We start from the raw sequence: 21223 nt of genomic DNA on the forward strand, positions 1-21223 counted from the left end.
ATATCTGTGATACCTGAGACAAAAAAAAACTGCTTTAAATTTCTTTTCCCTTGTCCTTCCTGAACAGAATGTATCCCTTCAGATCAAAATAATATAAGTCAGGATTTTAATTAATTACTTAAACATCATCTCAATCCTCCTGTTTTAATTTTGTGACTTTACCTGTCCCAGTTTTACATTTTTTTCCCTGGAGGAGGGAGAAGATTCCCCAGGCCTGTGTGCAGCAGCAGCACAGGGTGAGGAGGCTCAAATTGCCCATTTGCTGACAAATCACCCTGGTGGGTGCCAAGCTGGCTGTTAGCAGATAGCAACCAGCGTTTATCTGCATTTTATCCCCTTTTGCAGAAATTATTGCCACGAGTTTTGCACATTCCCACGTGTTTTCCTTGGCATTTCTATTTGGATCCCCCTCCTGTGCTGTGTATTTTTCTGTGGTTGTTTTCTTGGACAGGGAACACTTCCCAGTGCTGGTCACACCCACCTCCTTTTCCTCAAGATCTCTCAAAAATATTCAATTTCTGGTCCTTCCACATTGGGTGTGAGAATTATTTAGTGCAGAAATCCCTTCTAAAGGTCAAAGAAAATTGAGAATGGACTTAGACCATCCAGAGTTACTTACATGCTTCCTGATATTCCAAAGATAAATATTCCAAGCAAAAAATATTCAAAAAAAAAAAAAAATCCAGATAACTGGCCAGACCCTGCCTTTTCCAAGAGTACAGATCCTTTTTTTTTTTTTTTTTTTTTTGCAAGGAAATATCCTTTTGAAACCCTCCCTGATTTATACTCTCCTCTTGTTGGGTTCTGGATGAGTTTTTTGGAACCCTGAAACATGAACCTGCAGCTGCCAATATCCAGAATATACAACCCAAACTCTTTGTATTCATACAAGGTATTAATCAATCCTCAGAACTGTAATTTTTCTGCTCCTAGGACTGCAAATTATGGGGCATTACTTTAACAACACACACACACATACACACACACATATTTCCTTTAAGTTACCCAACTGCTTTATTCCCTTCCCTTTGACAAACACAAGGACTGAACTGGCGAGCAGGCACTTAATATTTTTTACAACATCTTTCCAACAGCTGCTTCCATGGGATTATTTACTGTCAAACTAAATCAAGAATAAATGAAAAAACTGAAATATTTATAGCATAAGAAAAATCTGGTTCAGACCAGAAATCCCAGACTGGTGTTAGATCAAGAAATGTAACAAGATAAATTCTGCCATCATACCCTTTGTTTTCTGGATGTGCTGCTATCACTTATTCTAATTGTTATGCCATGATTTGAGCAGAGAGATGGATGGAAAACAAAATATGTTAAATATGATCATGGGGGAAGCATTATATTTCCCCCTAAAAATCCTGATTTTCTGTCCATTTGTCAGCAGGATGTAATTTATACAAATATGTTTGTTACAGAAGGAGGCCACATCATTTTTGTTGTTTTCCCATTAGAGAAAACAAGTCCATAGGAAAAAAGCTCAGTCCTCAGATAATTTATACCTGTCATTTTCACTTCTGATCTGTGGGGGAAAGAGAGACATCTGCTCCTGGGACATCCAAATGTGTGGGACACACAGAGATAGACAGGAGATGAATAAATGGGAAAAGGTGGATAAAATACCCAGGTCAGCAATGTGGATGAGTTGTGCAGCTCCTGCTTCTCCTTGCAGACACTCTGGGTAATATTGGAAAGAAAATACACAAAACTATTGCTGTCATCAAACATTCCCTCCTGCACATCTGGGATATTGAAAAATTCAGTCTAAAAGTGGGATTTGAGTGTTGACTTGGCACTTAAAACACGGAGGGAAAGGCTGTCTTGTTGTGCGGCTGAAGGGTGCAGTTGTACAGATGTTTTCCTTGCAATTTAGAAGGAAATAGGCTGTGTATTCCTTTATTAATTAAACTAATCTGACATCATTTAACACATTAATGTAAGTGCCACTGTCCTGTTCTTTGCTGAGCCCAACCTGGTGCTGAGGCTTTGGTTTTCAAGACCCTTAATTTCAACAACCACTTATTTTTTGAGTAACAAAACCAAATATTTGGTCTTGATTTACAAAGCTAAATCAATGACAAAAGACAAAACACTCTTCTGGTGTTATCTGAATTTTAATGAAAATAGGCCCCATTTCCCACTTCTGCCACAATTTTCTGTTAAGTTTTATGCAAGTAAAAGTTGGTTCAGGTGGTGATGTGACATTGAACTGGAATAAAACCTGTCAGGCCCTGGGAATGATGAGATTTTGCTCTCAGCTAAATTCCAGCAAATTGACATTTTTACCCATGGCAAAATGTAGCTGTGTTTGCAGAAAGAGCAGCTTTTTGACCTGGTGGGAAAAAAAAAAAAAATAAAAGTGTAACAAGAGGGATTTGGGGCCAAATTCCACAGTGGTGCTGGTGGAGGAGCTTCACCTCAGGTTTATTGGTGTAACCACCTATGGAATGAGATCTGCCTGGAAGAAGAAAGGAATGGAAATGTGGAGAGAAAAGCTCTAATCCAGGCAGTGCATGCACAGCCTTTTTATTCTGCAGCCTCATCTTTCCCTCCCAGCAGCTTCCACACATCTCTATTATCTTTTGAATTTGGCCTTGCACACTTTTGTATTCCTCGTGTGCCAGGAAAGAAGCCCAGCCTGTCCCAGCCAGGCTTGCATTCCTGGCACACCATTGCTCCTGATCTCTCTATTGTCTCCTGAGCACCTGATTCGAAGGCATCTAATGTGAATTTTCTCATGAATGCCAATGATATACAGCTACATTTTTCTTTTCAAACTTTTTATCCCTGAGGCGCTTTCTGCACTCAGACTATTTTCCAGATATCCATAACAGAGTGAATAGCAAACACTTGCAACTACCAGAGCAGGAGCAGAAGCGACCACTTTTCCAGGCTCCAGCAGGATTTACGTATGCTGTTGGAGTTCTCACTGCTTATTTAGAATTATTGAACCATATTTTGAGGGAGAAAAGCACCCCGTGCTATTTAACAAAGGTTTCCGATACCGATCATTCTTGTTTTTCCTCTTTCACAAAAGGATTTGGATTTTCATTTGGTTTTCACTCCTGACTGCTATTGCTTACTTTTCCTAGGGAAACTGAAAATATTGTGGCTCATTTGCAATTCAAATTCAGCGCATAAAGCCTTCGGGGAGGGTTTAAATCTTGTGTTTTCAAAACATTTTCCTAACTCCGAGCAAACAGCTTGTTGGGTTTTAGGTGACATTGAGATCCTACTTGGTGGGACACTACAGAGGCTTTTGCTGTCTTAAACTCCCCAAATAAAGATATTTGAGGAGAAATGGGCTGGATTTTGCTCTCTGATGAGGCCTCACTCACCTTCCCAAATGGATTCACCAACACTGAAATGGCCCTGGCACAGGGAATTTGTGGATAAACATCCCTGAAATTGTCCAAGGCCAGGTTGGACACGGGTATGGAGCAGCCTGGGACAGTGGAAGTGAAGGCTCAGGTTTAGCTTTTCTATTTTTCACATTCTGTGCTGCTTTAGTGTGCAATTCTGAGCTTCACATCAGGAGATGGTGAGCTCTGCACAGAGCAGGGAGACAAAACAATTCCTGCTCCAGCTGGGCACCAAGGACAAATGATCCAAACCTCAGCCCAGGAGCACAAACACCGTGGGCTGGAGAGAGAAAAACAAGCAGGGTGGGACTGATGGGCTGGAGCTGGAATGGGACAATGAACTCCAAGGTGCCAATGGAGCAGAACTGATCCCAGGGAGAGCCCCGGGAGCGCTCGTGCATTTTGGGACCATTTTGGTTCATCTTGGGTTCATTTTGGGACCATTTTGGTTCATTTGGGTGCAGCCCTGGCTGGGCTCTGGTGCTGCCCAAGGTGGATCCATGGAGGAGATCCTTGAATAAATCCCTGCTTTATTCTGTGACTCTGCCCAGCCTCTGCTCTAGGGCAGCCTGCACAAGGTGTCCCTGCCCATGGTAGGGGAGGCACTGGAGGAGGTTTATGGTCCCTTCCAACCCAAACCATTCCATGATTCTAGGCATCCTTGTAAGGATTCACACATTCTTTAATCATCAAATATAAGACACAGCAGGATTTAAACATCTTTAAAATGATTTTGATTTTTTTTCCTGTTTTTTTTTTATCTTCACAGCAACAATTGGGGAGCTTAAAGCAGGATGCTGGAAAAGAGAAACTCCTCTGCCATCAGTGCAGTGCAGAACGTGTCCAAGGGCTTCAGGATCCCACTGGAACTGCTGGGAAGGTCTCAGGGAGTGCCTCTCTTTCATTCATCCATTCTTCCATGAGTATCTGAACAGGTCCAGTGCAGTAGCCAAACACTGTGTGGGCATTCCCAGCTGTAAATAACCCTCTCTCAACAGGCAAAAACCGATGAGAGAATTTGCTGTACTTAACCCAAATACAAAAACTGAAAGGTGGAAACCCCAGTGGGCTGTGCTGTTGACAAATCAGCATTAAAATGTCTTTCAACAGCAAAGTGCTTTAAGTGATAATGAATATAACAGAGAACCACCCAATCCCAGCCCTCGTGCTGAGCCCAGGTGCAGTTATCTAACACAACCGCATTTGGAGCTGTATTTTGACACTCTTTTTAAAAATTTATACACTATGCAATGCCAGTCATCAGCCTGAAAGGGCTGATTGCTCATTCTTTGGTTTAAAAAGTGCTGCTCATTTTAATCCCTAAATATGTGGGACTGCACCTCCAGCACTTGTGTGAAATCTGCCCTGGAAGTGTTGGTGGGATGAAAACATCAGTTCAGCCCTCAGAGATCTTTGGGAACTACAGAAAATAATGGTTTCCATGTGAATCATAAATTAGAAGTTTTCATGATAAAGATAATTTCCAACAATAAGAAGATTCTCTCCCAATCATTTAATACAGTCTGCAGCAACTACTGAGCCAACATTGAGATGGAAAAATCTGATAATAAGTCTTCCAAGGCCTGGCTGAAATGTAAGTGTGGATCAATTTTCAATATAATACACAAAGAAATAAAGTTTTTGAAGAGATCAGAAAGTGTTAAATTTTCCAAATCTGACAATATCACTTCTGAACCAATTATCACATTTCTTTTAACATGTTCACAAACACTAAACCTGCAGATCTTGATGATACTCAAGCACTGGAAATGAAGAGGACAGATTGGTCTTCCCAGGTGAAAAGTTTAATATCTATTTCATATCTATGAGTAAAATCTTAAAAAAAACTTCTTTCTAAATATTATCAGTGTAATAATGATAAAAAAATTGATTGGGTTTTGACTGAAGTCAGCAGCAAAATTCCCATTTTTTCAGTAAAAAGAGGATCAAAATGAGGATATCATCAGAAGACAGTGTGCAGGTTTCTTCAGAGATATGGAGGTTAATAAAAGAATTGCTGATAAACTTTTACAATGATATTTTGAAGACTTCATCTCTTTCAAGATCTCATGCAGCAGTTGTTTCTCTCTGAGCCTGATATCCCAGCAATGCTTTCATTTGTGCCACCCTAAAGGCTCTTATTGGGTGTTTTCAGTTTAATCTTTTGCTTCTTCACATTCAATATCCCAGATCTTTTTATTAAAATCCATATTAAAGGCATTGTGATATCTTTATGGGGCTCTCCTTTCAAATAAACAGCATCTTTACTATTTATTATTTTTGCTGCTGCACTTCTTACACACCTGGTTCTTAAGCTGGTGGCCTTCACAACACCTTAAAAAAAAAAAAAAAAAAAAAGGCAATTTCTTTGCCCACTGGACATAGAGAACTCGCCAGCCCACCAAACTTTTTTCCCAAAGGGAGTGTGGAATTGAGCAAAACATCCCTGGAGTTTTGAAGTTGGAGCAATGCTCTTTTGAACCACGAGGTCCAAGGCTTGACCAAACACCTGCAGAAGGAGGATCAGGGCATCCACCTGCCACTCCTGCCTCAGAAATTTCTGGATTGAGGTTAAAATTTGCCAAAAAAAAAAAAAAAATAAAGAAGAGAAACTGAAGCTAATTTTAGACAAGAACCTGGAAATCTTCCAGATTATTAACAACTGGCTTTCAGCCTGTCAGGAAGTATTAATAGTACCATGAAAGGAAATTATGAACCGTAGATTTCCCCCGAGAGCTGTCAGGAAATATTTGGAATTTTGAATAGCCACATACTGCAGTGCAGCAATAAATAAAGTGGCCAGGACTAGTTCTGGCCTGACCTGGGTGGCCACAGATTTAGACCATGATTAGATGGAATTCTAAACAATATAAATAGGAACAATCAGGGCTGCAACTCCAGGGTGACTTTAACTGAACCATCCATGACCATTATTTTTGCCCAAGATGAAGGCTGTAATCATTTTATTTGCATTTGTGCATGCAGGGGTGTCAGGAGGGAAAGTTAATTTCAAGGCATATTGTTTAACAAGTAAATGATTGAGTGTGAAATGAGGATCCTTCCCATTCCCTTCCTCCTCGGTGATGCTGTTGCTGTTTATTGCCATCACTTAGAATCTCTTGGATAATGAGGAAAAGGAAGAAAATAATCAGTTGGTTTCTGGATGAAATTGGACTTAATTCAGCATCATCTATGTATTTTAAGATAGGGGATACAGCCAAGTGGAATAATCAGTGCAGCAAACATTGCTTTAATGTCTAGACAGGTCTGAAGATTATCTGGAGATGGGAAGAGGAATACAAATGATTTCCCTCTACTGCTGCAGATCAAGAGCTGCATGCTGGTGGAATGCAGGAGAAGAGGAAGAGGAGGAAGAGGAGGAAATCCTTTAAACAGCAGCCAAGACGCAAAGGTGGAGTCTCCAAAGGATCCCCCATGGAAAATCCAGAAGGGTTTGTGTGATCCAAGAGGGAGGAGCAGAGGGATCCCAGAGCACTGGGCGGGTGAAGGGGATGCCCCGAGGGTGCTGCTCCACACCAGCCAAGAGGAAGGACAAGGACTGGAAACTGGGGAAGTGTGGGAAATGGATTTGTAGAGTTTTCAAATAAAACTAGATACTTTGGAGACATAGAACTAGGAAAGATGTATTGTAGTAGGAGCCATGAGGGGTAATTTTGGGTTATTGTCTTTAAGGCGTCTACAGCATGGTGTGGCTAAAGCTGATAGGCTCAGAAACACTTACAATGTTTTGTAATTAGGAAATAATTGGCTCCTGATTGTGATGACATTAATTATAACACCTGTATTGTCTCACCCTTCACATGAGACTGAAAATGGAATAAAAGTTATTATAATACCTCTCAGTTGCACCATCTCTGGGTCAAAAAAAGACTTAATCCAACAGGAAACCTTCCCTGCCCAGAGTGAACAGAAATTCACTGCTCTCAATTAAAATTATCGTGTTATTAGGATTAATAAATATAAATAGCCATGTCTTTCTTTAACAACTTTAGCCACTCTTTTGATTTTGAGAAGATGGCTGTGTTTCAAGTCAGAGAATAACTTATAGACTATTTTTTTTTTAATTTAAATTGTCAAATTGAGAAGAAAACTTGATTATGAGCTGTGTATTTGAGTGTATTGGAGAAGAACATGTAGAAGTACAACTTCAGAGATTCATTTTATTACAGAGAATGTCTTGGTGAATTTAAAACAGACTTATCTATTTTTCCCTTTTTCTACATTAAATATGTTTTTATTTTTGCTACAAGTTCCATATGAACATCTAAATTCCCTCAAAGTCACTTCAAAGTCAAATGCCATAAATTAATTTTATCAAGTTGCTTGAAAATCATGATGTAATCCTAGGCCTAAAATGAATTGATTTGTGATTATTTGTTGCTTATTAATTAATTTCTTCTGCAGTTTGTGCTCTTTCCTAGAACTCATGTATGAGCTGTTTTTACCAGTGGGTAAAAGAAAGAGCTAGAGAGCAACATTAATCCATTTTATGACTTTAATTACTATTAGAGGCCTGCTTTGCACATGGCAGATGATTTGTTAGAAATTGATTTTATTCCTGGATAATGGCCCTGCACTCCAAACAAGGCACACATGCAGGGATTGATGCATTTGCATCTGCTGGATATGCAGCAGACAATTGCTACAAACCCAGAAGAGGTTAGAAAAGCAAAATGTTAGCTGAAATAGTAATCAGGATTTCGGAAAGTTTTCCCTTCCTGGGTACACTAAAGAACTTGAACTTGCCATTCTGGGTTTTTAACAGGTAAACAGGGTTTATGCCAGGGTGAGAGTAGGAAAACCCTGACCTTCATGGAAAATTGCAAATTTGCACCAGCTGGGAACAAGGACCAAACCTATTTGGAAGAATAACTCTTTAAATTTATCTGTTTTATGATAAGAATAATAATTTTACTCAGAGTCTCCTAATACACAGAGAGGTATATTTAGGATACACTTATTTATGTATGCAGTTATTTAAAATAAATCAATCCTAAAATTCAAAAACGTGAAGGGCCATGAAAGGCCAGGACTGGATATAAATATTTAGCAAGAGATTTCTCCTGGCTGTGCATTTTTTTTTTTTTTCAGAAGCAGAACTTCCTTTTTCATTTCTGCTTTGTTTCCTCATCCATTAAACTGTACACTGAAATCTAACAGGATTTTCACCTGTTGCCTTTTAACATCAGCTCTCCAGGAGCCTCTTTTGTCCCCTTCTATTCAGTGTTTTCATTTCCACTCATGTTATGTACCAAAATGTGTTGCTGTAATCACAGAGAACAATCGAGAGGAGACAATGCCAAATAATCTGTTATAACAGAGAAAATAAAAAGTGAATTAACCACTGTTGTCTCACCCCAGGCTATTCTGAGGAGCACTTACTTGGCAAAGTCCTGATGCAAGTTATTTTACTGATTATGTGCCCAAATTACCACGGGGTGCAGGGGAATTATTCCCATTATTCCCTCACCACCAGGGTCCTGAGCACCCAGGAAAAGAGCAGGGAAAACTCACAATTAACCAGAGAAATCTCCAGAGGGAAAAATCCTGAGGGTTTCAATGATGTTTTGTGCGTGCCAATTAAAGGGAGCTGGTGAAAATTCCATGTTTACATGGTTCTCCCTCCCTTTTCATCCCCTAACTCTGTATTTTCCATTCCACTTTTATATCCTATTTCTGTGTACTTCCCAAGCAGTTCCTGCATCCTTAATCCATTTTGTGCCATTGTGGGGGCACAAAAAGTGAAATTTCCCTGGTTTCATTCCTGCATCAAACTGTTGTTGTAAACTCTTAAACTTGTTGGTTCAGCAGAATTGAAGAATATCAAAATCTGTCTTTCCACAGCAAAGGAGATCTTTCCTCATCTTATCATTCCTTTATCCTCTAGCAAAATCAATTTTTGTCTTTTGGAGTCTCTACTAAGGCACATGATTTCACCAATCCTCTACAAAGGTTGTCCTTTGTTTTAAGTCAAAACCACCACATTTAGAACAAGAAAAAAAAAATGTTCTGTCCCAAGAAATCCACAAATGCATTCATTATCAAGAAGCCCCACTTTCATTTTCCATATCAATAAAACAAAAACAACTCAACATCCCAAATTTCCCCTTCCTTTTTAAAGGTGCCAAAAATAAACTGCCTTCAAAACTGGAGGCTGGCGATTTATCACTAAATATTCCAGATTAAAATAAGAATTTGTTCAAGGAAGACATTGAATTTAAAGGGTCTTTGGAATTTAAGCTCCCTGCTTCAGGGTCTGTCTAATGCCAGCTTTGTGGAATGGCTGCTCCATAGCAGAAATTGCTAATTAATATATTTTCAGGTGCATTCTTTGCTGTAGGATCACTCTCATATCAACTGCAAAGATGGATTTAGGTGTTTTGCTGAATTTGGGCTATATATTAAAAAAGAAAAAAATAAATCCTTTGGAATAGTTTCATTGGTAAACCTGCACAGTGAAACCCCCATGGTTCCATCTTTCCTTCCCCTCTGGTGACTCTTTCCATGGGATGAGGATCTAAAATATTTAACAGTGAAGTTTCCTTTTCCAGTCTTTCTTTAAGCTCTCAGGAAGTTTTGTTTCCCCATTTGGATCCATGGCCAGCCCCAAGCTGCTGCTTCCCCAGGACTATCAAAGCCATCCCAACAACTGCAGAAGAAAACATTGTAAAAGACTAATTTTCAGCCTCACATCCCTGCAAAGATGATCCATCAACGAGTTTCAACACATTTCCTTGGAGCTGCAGTGGTAAAATCCCAAAATAGAGTTTAGTCTCTAATGGGCTTAAAAGTGCTTCTGGTTTTGAGGAAGAGACTTTGAGGAGGATCCTGAAGTGAAGTGTCTGCACTTTGTCAAGCTCATCACACCTTCCCTGGAGTTCTGCTCTGAATAATGCAGATTGTTTCCTGGGATACTGCAGCTCTTCCCCAACTTCTTGTCATGCCCATGCCTGATTGTGCTCATAAATTCCTCTAATAACTCCTGCTGGTGTCACTCTGTGTCACTCTGAGCCTTGGCTCGCTCTCCCTCGCAGCCCAGGCTCTGTTACAGGTTCAGCAAGAGTTTAGGAGATTGAATGGAGATGATAAGAAGGAGATGGCCCCGCTTTTCAGTCTTAAAACCATCCATTTACTGGTGCTGATCTAAATAATGGACTAATTCTCTTTTCCCCTTGACACATAAAACAATGCTGTTACCTCATAATGACACAAATCCATTTTTTTCACCAATTCTACGCTAAAAGCAACACACAGATTGTTTCTATTCCTCTCTTGGTCTGCTCCTCTCACAAAAATCTGTCATCCTTCAAGGGAAATAGCAAATTTAGGGGCTGAAGGGATCCACTGCCTTTAGCTTTTCTTTCTTTAATAGGCAAACCAGTCCTCATCAGAGTGCAAGTTCATCACCAAATACTTCAATTCCTTTACTCAGGCAAATTCCACAGCCACAGCTGCATTGTGTGGAGGGGAAATCACCCAGGAATTAATGGGGCTAATAAACAGCATGCAAGGGCTGGTCCAGTCCTGGGAAAGGGAAACACATCCCACTGAATTCAGCAAGATTTACATCAGCTTCCCAAAGACCTGGAGCTTCACTTAACTTATGAGACAGCCTCAAATTGGCTTTTACTCTGTGCGTATCTCCAGGTCAGTGCACTCATACTTCAAGCAAGACCTACTAAGGAAAAGCTCTTTTTATGTTTACGTGTTTGGCTCCAAAAAATAAAACATAAAAAAAAAAGGTCGCATTTGCTCCCAAGTTTTGCTCCTTTGCTTTGAAATTACACCAGGAAAAATGATGTTGTGTGCAGGCCAAAGGATATTGCAGAGAGAAAAGTTGTATTAGAGAAAGAACATCTTAGTCGTAAGCACCAGGCATTGCAGTGAATTTCCTCACTGGGGTGGGAATCATTCTTCCTGAGAGCTTTCCCAGCCCTCCTGACCAAATCACCAAAGCCATGCTGATCTCTACTTGAGCAGCCCCCAGGCTGCTGCTCAGATTTCCTTCCCTTCCCTTCATTATTCACATCCAGCAGGAAATTCCTGCCAGGAAATAAACCGAATGTGCAGCTACACCTTAACATCTCCTCTACATTCCTTCCCTGTCCCAAGCTTTATACCCTCATCATTTTCTTGGATTACTTTTTATTATATTATCTGATATTATCACCTGTGACATCCATGTGGCCAACCTGGGCACCTACAGGCTTGATGGAAATAAAAGTTGTCCCTTCAAGAAGATTCCAGGCAGTTTGTTTCTGTTTCCTTTGGTCTCATTAGGCTGCCACCACAAGATTAATGGTTTGGGTTAAGAGTAATTTAGTTTATGGCACAATAGGTATGAAAGGTTATTCCTTCTTATGCCCTCCTCACATAAAACCTCCCTTAAAAAAAGCAAAATCTTTATGTCTCAATAAACAGAAGCCACAGAGAAATTGTGTAACAAATTACATATTGGATAACCATCTATAAACTTTTATTGGCTTATGAGGTTTGCATTGATTTGAATTTTACCCAAAGCATTACTGCTCCTCCAAAACACTGAAATGAAAACAAAACAGAAACATCCATTACGGGGTTTTTTAACAGTGAAGCACCTCTGAAGAATGTAAGCAGTGAGACTTTCCTGGAGGCATCTCTTGCACCTTTTGCTGCCTGTCCATGGCCAGTGAAAGGTACAGCAGTTGGGTGTAACCCAAATTTGCACCGTGACAGGAGAAACAACCCTTCAAATGGTCCAAAACTTGAGTGTGACAGCACTGAAGTGACCTGAGAGCCTCCCTGACACCCTCCTGCATTTATGCAGAGCGAGGTTAATTTTCAGTCTCTCATGCCAGGTCTACAACCATGGCCTAAACAGATTTTAGCTTTATTTCTGATTATTTTTACAGATATTTTAGTGCAGTTATGCAGAGTGAGGTTAATTTTCAGTCTCTCACGCCAGGACTACAACCACGGCCTAAACAGATTTTAGCTTTATTTCTCATTATTTTTACACATCTTTTAGTGCCCCTTTTTACTTTGCATTTAATAGCAGTATAGCCCATTACAAATGCTTTGTTAGCTGTCACACCCTTCATCCCAGCTCATTTATTCGGAACCATTCCCAGCCTGGGCTGTAGCTCAACAGAGCCAGACACTGATATTGGAGTGGGTAATTGCACGGGCTGTGGCCTGGTGGTCTTAGGTTGGAAATGCAAGATCTAGCTGGGGGTGTTTATTCCATTCCCATCTGTCAGAGCTGGGGCAGTTCCCTGCTGTTCATTGGGCAGTTTTCTTTATCTCTTCCACAACCAATCCTCCCTCCAGGAGATCTCTGCTGTTAATGGGCCATTAATTATTAATTATCTTCTGTTCATGGGCCAGTGAGTGTCACTGCCTGACTGATAAAATTCCATCATCCACTGGGAGATGCTCTGCCCAGGGAGCAGGAGTGGCACTGGATCATCCCTGAGGTTCCTCCCACTCTGTGTTCTCTGATTTTATGACCTCACAAAACTTTCCCACCTGCTTTTTTGTGTCTCTGTTGGACACAAAATGAGAAAGCTTAGTGAGTTCAAGAGAGAAAAAGAGCCAATTTTATTTCTGACCTCACAATATATATATATATATATATATATATATATATTTCTGACCTTCTAAAAGTGGCAGTGGATTGGAGGATGGAATTGCCACCTCTCCAGCCACACTGGTCAAACCAACAGCCCATCAATTCTCTCCTCCTTCAAAGAAGACTGCAAAACAATAATTGTTTACATGAACATGTGTGAGAACTCCAGTAGAAACATGTAAACATTATCAGAAGGCTGAAGAAGTTTATGAAAACCTTAAAACTTTCAAAAGAACTATAAAAAAACTTAACACTTTCAACAATCAGGGCAACAATTTTTGTTCCCCCTAAGTCTTGCTTTGCCTCTGTGGATTCAAGTGAGAGGTTTTATGATGTACTCATACCTCAGTGAACCCAACAGGTTAGTCAGGGCTGGGCTTTTATTTCTGGGTATTGCTGCTGCTTCCCTGGCCGCTCAATCCACCCCCTCAGCATCCTCCAACAAAGCAGTTTCCTGCTAATTCCTTTCAGGGCTTAGCTGGATTTGGAATCAATCTTGCTGAGAAAGTCAGCCAGACAAAGAGGTAAAATCGTGACAGGCTTAGTCATTTTTATTTTGCCTGAATCAGTGAGAAAGGTGCTTTTTTCTCAGTTCTTGTACTTCAAATGTAACTTTTATTCAGCTAATTTTTGACAGAAGTTTGATTTTGGGGCTGTCTCACCTATGTCTTCTAAATCAATCCCCTGAATCCCTAACCCAAAGTTTAATATCATCCATTATTCAACACCTTCAGTAAGAGTAACTTGAAAATGAGTAATCTCTGAGTAAAGCTGTGCAATTAATGCTGAAATACCTAAAGTACAGAGTAATTCCAAATAGCACTGCCCACAGCTTTCCTCAGAGCATCCCAAAATACCTCTGAAGTCCCTTGTTATCAGGATTTCTCTAAGATTCAGTGGTAGATCCTGGCTCAACTTAAGTGGGCATTTTGCATTAAAGTGAAAAAACGTTTTTTCTTCAAATTGAACTCCACACCAGCTCTTGTTCCACTGAGCTTTGCCCACCTTGCTCTATCAATTTTATCACTCTTTATTTGCCATATCAGTTCTTCATGGGTGCTGCTCCCCATGGTGCCCAGCACCAACCACAGCCCCACCTCACTCTCACTATGGAAGGGTTTTTCACACCCTGGAGTTTCCCTTCTCCTTGAAGCATTTTTTAGGATTTCCTTTGGACAAATCTTCCATTTGGCAGCCTTTTCATTCTTTGTAGCTTCAACAGGCTGTGTTTTATTTGCAAACATTGCATTTACTACAGTCTAAAGTGGTCATTACTGTTCAGCTGGGTTCACCACTGTTCTCCTTCCCCTCCCCTCTCTTTCCAGCTGCTTTCCCAACTTATCCAGCGTGTCCAGGCTCACTTATCCCTGCTTGCACTAGATACAGCACAGTTATTCTTCTTCCCCCAAGCTCAGTGTCCTCAGAGGAGTATTTAGGTTAAGAACAGTTTATTCCTGGCTGGAAGTGCAGCAATTGTGAGCAGGTTCATAAGCCAGGATTCTCCTTTGCTCCAGGCAGCTGGGTAAAAGCTGAGGTGATGTCTCAGATGGAATCAGACCTGGAGAGGGGCAGCAGAGGGGGGATGGAGCAGCCCTGGCACCATATTTGGGGTATGGCAGCAGCACAGGGGATGGATAATCCTATTAACAGGCAGGAAAAAAGATGGAGAAGTGGCCAAATGGTGCATTAAAGCTCTGTCTGTGTGCTCAGTACACAGGGAACAGGAAGGGCTCTGTGAGACCTGAGGCATTTCACAGAACCCCAGGAGGATCCCTGGGCTTGGAAAAGCCCTCTGAGATCCTCCAGGTCGGCCTGTGCCCAAAGCCCACCGTGTCCCCAGCCCAGAGCACTGAGTGCCACCTCCAGCCCTTCCTGGGACACATCCAGGGATGGGGTTCTGCTGGAGCTCACCCTGGCTCAGGGTGTCTCCGTGTGCTGGAAAAGTCTCTCCTCCAGCCTGAGCTTCCACAGAAAGGCTCAGCAGTCTCTGGTGTTGGTCTCAAGGCAGTTTATTGCAAGTTATCTAAAAGATTTTCTCCTGGGGCTGCTGTGGTTTGCTCAGAGCTCAGGCAGAGGCACACACACACCCTGACATCCTCTCTGACCCCGACTGCTTCTTCTCTCCCACCCAGGGCTGCTGCTCTCTTTTATATGGTACATTACGTGTTACATGTTTACAGTTTTTCCCAATGCCTATTACCTATATTAAATGGTGATTTTCTATCTTTTATATGGTACATTACGTGTTACATGTTTGCAGTTTTCCCCAATGCCTATTACCTATATTAAATGGTGATTTTCTATCTTTTATATGGTACATTACGTGTTACATGGTTACAGTTTTTCCCAATACCTATTACCTATATTAAATGGTGCTTTTCTACTCTAAACCAATCTGTGAGTGCCAACATCACCAAGAACATGGAGGTAAGGAAGGAGAAAGAGGGAGGACAGGGCAGGCCCAAATCCCAAATCCATCTTAAACCCTCTGAGCCCCATGTACAAAACCAAAACCCCCTGTACAGCACTCAAAAATTCTTCCCTCTACTTTGTGACTACTTCTACTCTAATATCTAAACTTTTGTGACTTCTTGTTCTCCCTGCAAGGTTGGTAAATCATTCCATGGTTCAAATCCAAAATCACAGCTGTTTCCAGCTGTGCCAGGGTCTCAAATGCTTCTGACCTGGGCTCGGAACCTCCAAAATTGTCTGAGGGACATTTTGAGTTCTGACAGGGTTCCACCTCCTCACCCTTCCTCACCACACCTCACACCTCCAGCCTGCCACAGGTGATTTTGCACAATATTTTGCACAAATTTTAGCCTGACTTTATCCTACTCAAAATCTTCTTGGTACTTAAACAGCAACAGCAAATATTTAGAGTACATTCAGCTCTACAAGAATTCTCTGCTTTAAAAAAAGGATCCTGTTTGTTTCTTTTTACATAATTTTTTTTTAGAGAATCACAGAACTCTTTGGATTGGAAAAGACGATAAAGATAATCTTTTTGCAACCCCCTGGTGTGGGCAGAGACACCTTTAGCCCAGGCTTTTGCAAAGGAATTAATGAAAAACAGTTCCTATTCCAATGATATAGGAAACAAGGATTTTCCTTGTAAGTAGAAGATCCCTCTGACAAGTCTGCCCCCTCACAGACAGATGGGAATGCAGCTGCCCAGGCATTAGAGTTTTATACCAAATATTGTCGTTTATTTGGATTTCGGGGTAGGAAAATTGAGCCAGTACTGAAAATGCAAACCTAAGTGATGGATTTGGTGGAATAAATCACCCAGAGTGTGTTCAGGGAAGAAATTAAACCTGCACCTCCAGTGGTTATGGAGTAACACAGGAAAGGAGAGGGTTAAATATAATATTTATGGCTTTTAGCTTTGTGTGATAGCTCCAGAAAGGGCTGGGTGACCTCTGTGGAGAGGCTGCAGCAATGTGTCAGCACTAATGATATCAGTGCTGAGGGAAAGGTGGCAGTTTAAGTGACTTTAACAGGGTTAAAACCTCTAACCCGCTGTGCAGCCCAAGTGCTCCCTCTAAACCAACAGACAAAACAATTTCTGGGAGAGAAATTCCCTCTCTGGGGCCTGCAGAGCTTTTCTGCTATTATCTACAGAAGGAAAACAAACCCATCTGGGGCTAAGTGGGGAAATTAGGGAAATTAGCAGAATGGATCAGTGTGAGCAGAGTCTGGATGCTGCAGTACCAGGGACAAGTGACAGTGCCATGGGTAAAACAGCTCCCAGCTGTCACCAGCCAGGGTTATCCCCCTCTAAAGCATCAGGAGCAGCTGGAAGAGTGGCTGCCAGCTGATAAATCAGAGGAGGATGTGGGAGTCCAGAGCTTCCCTCTGGCTGCCCTGGCAGGTCTGGTACCCTGGCAGGGGTCAGGAACCTCCCTGGACAGAGCCCCCAGAGACACTGGCTGTGATCTCTGCCCATGGAAAAGAGTTTTCAATCGTACAGGATCAATTACCAGCTCTTAGTGTTTGATATCAGTAATAATTAAGTGTGGCACGGGTGCAAAAGTAAAATTTTAGGATTCTAGATGAGGGGTCCAAAGGGGACAGGATGGAGGAAATTGGGTGTGCCTTGTCCTTTTTCTCCTTCTTCATGCCCTCCATGTCTCACTGTGGTGTTGGCATTTTTCTGTTGGTTCAGGCTGGGGACACACTGTCCAACGTAGGTGACAGATATTGGCACGTTCTTGTAAATGCAGCCCAGGGAGTTTCTGGTATTGAATGTTTGTCACATCCCACTGAGGGCAGAGCCCCACACGCTGCCCTGCAGGACAGAGCTGGGCAGGGCAGCAGAACATGTGAGAGATCAACAGAATAAACAACCTGGAAACCAGCACAGACCAATTATGGCTTCTGCTTTGGCAGGGGGCTGACAGACAGAGACTTTTACAATCTCAGAATCATCAATACCACAGATTCTGACAGGAGGGAAACTGAGGCACCAGGGAAAATCAACACCTCTGCTGGAGGTCACAGTGTGGGTGCCCAGTGTGACTCTGTGGAGAATTTTGCTTTTGTTTTGCTTTCCTTGCCTCAAGGACAAACTCCTTGGAAGCTGCAACAGCCTGGGAAAGGCAGGGATTCACGGATCCACAGCACAAATCCTGTCCTGGCTGAGGTTTTCAGCTGAGGGGTGGGACACTGGGGAGCCCATGTGACACAGCTCTCTCATTTAGCTGATAAAAATCTCCACCTTATCTGGCTTCCTTTACAAATGGAGGGAGTACAATTTCCAGGGAGGTTTGCTCTGGTCCCGCTGCTTTTGTAATTTCATGGTAGGATTATCAGAAACTGCTGGAAGAGATGAAGTTGCAGAAACTTCTGTGCTTTTAATCCCCATTTCCCTCACCAAAGGCACCACTCGTGTTCTGCACACACCAAACTCGCTCAGGGAACGTCTGGGAGAAATGGATTTGAATTGTTGAAGTGTACCAGGGTTTCAGGAACAGTGCCAAGCATTTTGTGATCCAGGCAAGCCCATTCCTGATGTCCAGACCCTACAGGCAGTGGAAAAGGTGTTTATGATGCAGAAATAATCACTAAATATCTGAAAATTCATTCATTTCAGTGAGAAACTTGGTGCAGAACTTCATCCCAGCCAGGTTCTACCTTCCCAGTGAGAATCACAGGGATGGGGATTAAAATCAGGTGCTGCTCAAAGGTACACACTTGATATTTAAACTCCTTTTTACAGCAGAAGATCCTCGTTTTTCAGCCACTCTTCCCTCATTTCATAAGAGATAAGTTTAATAAGAGAATTTTAATAAAAGATTCCTTGCAGGCATCACAAAGAGGGATTTGGGATCCTCATGCTTCGGTTGCAGCCATGGGAAATCTGAATTCATTACTAAATATAAAGCATTTATATTTTTTCTGAAGAATCTCATTTAAAAAATGGATCTTATTGGTGATCGCATCAGGGTGTCCTGAAGAGAAGGAAGGATTTATTGTAGGAAAAGTAGGCAGAATATTTTTATTTGTTTGAGCTGCCTCTGGTGGAGGACAGAGACCCTGGGGAGGGTCTTTTTGTACCTGGGTCACTTGTGTTTGGATACAGCCAATAAAACCAGTTACCGGGAAACCAATTCAACTCCTTTCCATATTATTATGTTGTGTAAAGAGCAAGGACAGAACACAGCTTCTCTCATCTTTCTGATGTTTTCCATCTCTTTTTAACAAGAGCATTACAGCAGATGCTGTCAGGAATTTTAATAAAACAAACTGCCTTTCTGACTCACTTGGTCCATTCCTTCTGGTCTTTATGGGCTAAAAATACATCTGAGGTTCTGAGGGAAATTATTCTTCTTCTCCCCAGCTCCTTCCTCCCCACACCTCCCTCTCAGTGCTCCCCTCAGCGCTGTGTGCTCTGGAGTTTGAACTCTTGCAGGAAACCCAGAACACAAAAACCACCAAAATGAATAAAGATATCAAATAATGAAATTTCTTGGCTTGGAAGGGACCTTAAAGCTCATCCCCATGGGCAGGGACACCTCCCACTGTCCCAGGCTGCTCCAAACCCCAGTGTCCAACCTGGCCTTGGGTACTGCCAGCAGCCCCAGCTGCTCTGGGAATTCCATCCCAACCCCTCCCCACCCTCCCAGGGAACAATTCCATCCCAAAATCCCATCCATCCCCACCCTCTGGCAGTGGGAGCCATTCCCTGTGCCCTGTCCCTCCATCCCCAGTCCCTCTCCAGCTCTCCTGGAGCCCCTTCAGGCACTGGAAGGCTGAATTAAGACAGATCAATCATTTTTCCTCAAAAATTTGGGAAGAAGCCCGTGTGCCCTGGAGAATAAAAGCAGCAGGAAGTGCTGAGCAGCTGCTCCTCATCCACCAGGAAAAGCCACAGCCGGAGGTTCTGCACCAGGAGCCTCTTGGAGGAGAGGAGACAGAGCTGAGGGCAGCAAGGTATGGAAAAATTCCAGCTTTTCCTCACTGCTTCTCCTCCAGCCTCTGAAACTGAGGAGTTTAAGTCCCCGTGAGGGATTTTTGTGCAGAAATGTCTTGCTGGCTCTCTGCTCTGTGCTGACCTGGTGTGTTTAGCACTTTCCTAGCTCCAAGTAGGGTTTCCATACCTCTGATTCTCTCTCTCACACCTGTGTGTGGTTTTTTCCCCCAAACATGGGGAATTTTTAAGTACAGTGCCCGGATCTATTTTTATTTGGGTTGTTCTGTTTTACTGTGATTAGGGAACTTGAAGATGCTTTGTTCCCTTTTCAAGTTCTTTATTTTTTCCTTGCATATTCTGCACTTGCTGAAAACCTTTGTGTAAATAAGAGACTTGTGAAGCCTGGTTGTTTTGGATGAAAATAAGGTCACCCAATCACCTAAATTCTGCTGTGTCTGGGGTTTTTTGTGTGTCCCAGGGATGGTTTTTGCCACGCAGGGAGTTGTAGCTGTAAAACTGGGCCTGAATTTCTTTGTGTCTCCATTTCTCCTGGAGACAGACGAAGCTTTGAACTTGCCCAAGCACAGAGTTATGGCCAGCTCTGAGTGCAGCCCTTGGGAAGAAGGAATAAATGATTTTTTGGGCCAGATTTGCTGGTTTTCCTCCTCTGCAAGGGCCTCCCCTGCTCCAGAGACAGTGTGAGAGGCTGGGGACAAGCAGGGCACCATTTGGATGTTTTTTGTGTCCCTGAGGAAGGTGAGCAGAGGCCAATCTGTGGCAATCTTCTGCAATAAACTCAGTTTTTCACAGAAGGAATACTGCAGTAACATGCAGCTAACACAGTTTTGGGGAGGGAAATAAAAATTTGATGCTGTTTCGTAGAGCTGATCTCTTCCCACGTACTCACAAAATATCTTCTAGTGAAAATTCTCAGTTCAAACACAAATAGTGCTTTGAACCACCCAACTTCATGTTTTAAGGCCCCTTGGGCACACTGGTACCTTGTTCTGTGAGGGAAATACTTGCTCCAATGGCAAGAAATTAATTTTAGGGTAGCTTATTATGCACCACAAACCTTTTTAATAGTGGTCATAAAGCTGGAAGCAAAGGAAAGGAGACATGGCTCCTGCTTGATTTAAAGCACTTAGGTGGTTATGGATTATTTATAATTTTATCCTCAGCATGAAAGGTAAAACTTGTAATCCATGGCCAGCAGTACCTCACCAGCATCTGAAAACCACAGCTGCAAACATTGGGGATTTTTTATTTTTCTTTTTTTACACGATAAAATGTGATCTATGGTTGTTGCTAACTTCATAGAGGTACTGATTTGGGACTTTTTAGTGTCATAAAACCTACGAAGCAGAGACTTGTGGAATGTGAAACACTGACACAGTGCCTCTGGAGCACCACAGGCAAAGCTGGCTGATGGAGATGGGTTATTTGTGGGGATGTGGTGCCTGGAATTGCAAACACTGCAGGGTTTAGTGGCACACAGAAAAAATCTCTGAAGTTTCAGGACTTTGTGTGGAAGTCACAAGTCTCCTGTCTTTGGGGGAGAAAAATAACAGGGGAGGTGGAAATGCTACTTCAGAGGAGTAAATATTTGGATTTTGACTCGCAATATTTATCTGCAAAGGGTTGCAGGGCTGGTAAAAGGACAAGTAAGTGTTATTTACAGAGTGTTTGCATCTTGCTTGTTCATTCAGCTCCATAAGTGCTGCAGGAAATTGTCAGCTTGGAGCATCCTGCTCCTGCAAAAGCTGCTGGAGGAGCCCATTTCCACATGCAACAACTGTC

The 21223-nt window shown here is 42.1% G+C and overlaps 1 protein-coding gene across 3 annotated transcripts in view; it reads right to left on the minus strand.

Moving 5' to 3' along the window:
• The window catches only part of CNTN6 (contactin 6), a 129946-nt gene that overhangs the window by 107682 nt on the left and 1041 nt on the right, over positions 1–21223 (minus strand). The window lies entirely within an intron of this gene.

This window comes from Lonchura striata, chromosome 12, assembly GCF_050655825.1.
Source record: "Lonchura striata isolate lonStrDom1 chromosome 12, ASM5065582v1, whole genome shotgun sequence".
In the NCBI taxonomy this organism is placed as follows: domain Eukaryota; kingdom Metazoa; phylum Chordata; class Aves; order Passeriformes; family Estrildidae; genus Lonchura; species Lonchura striata.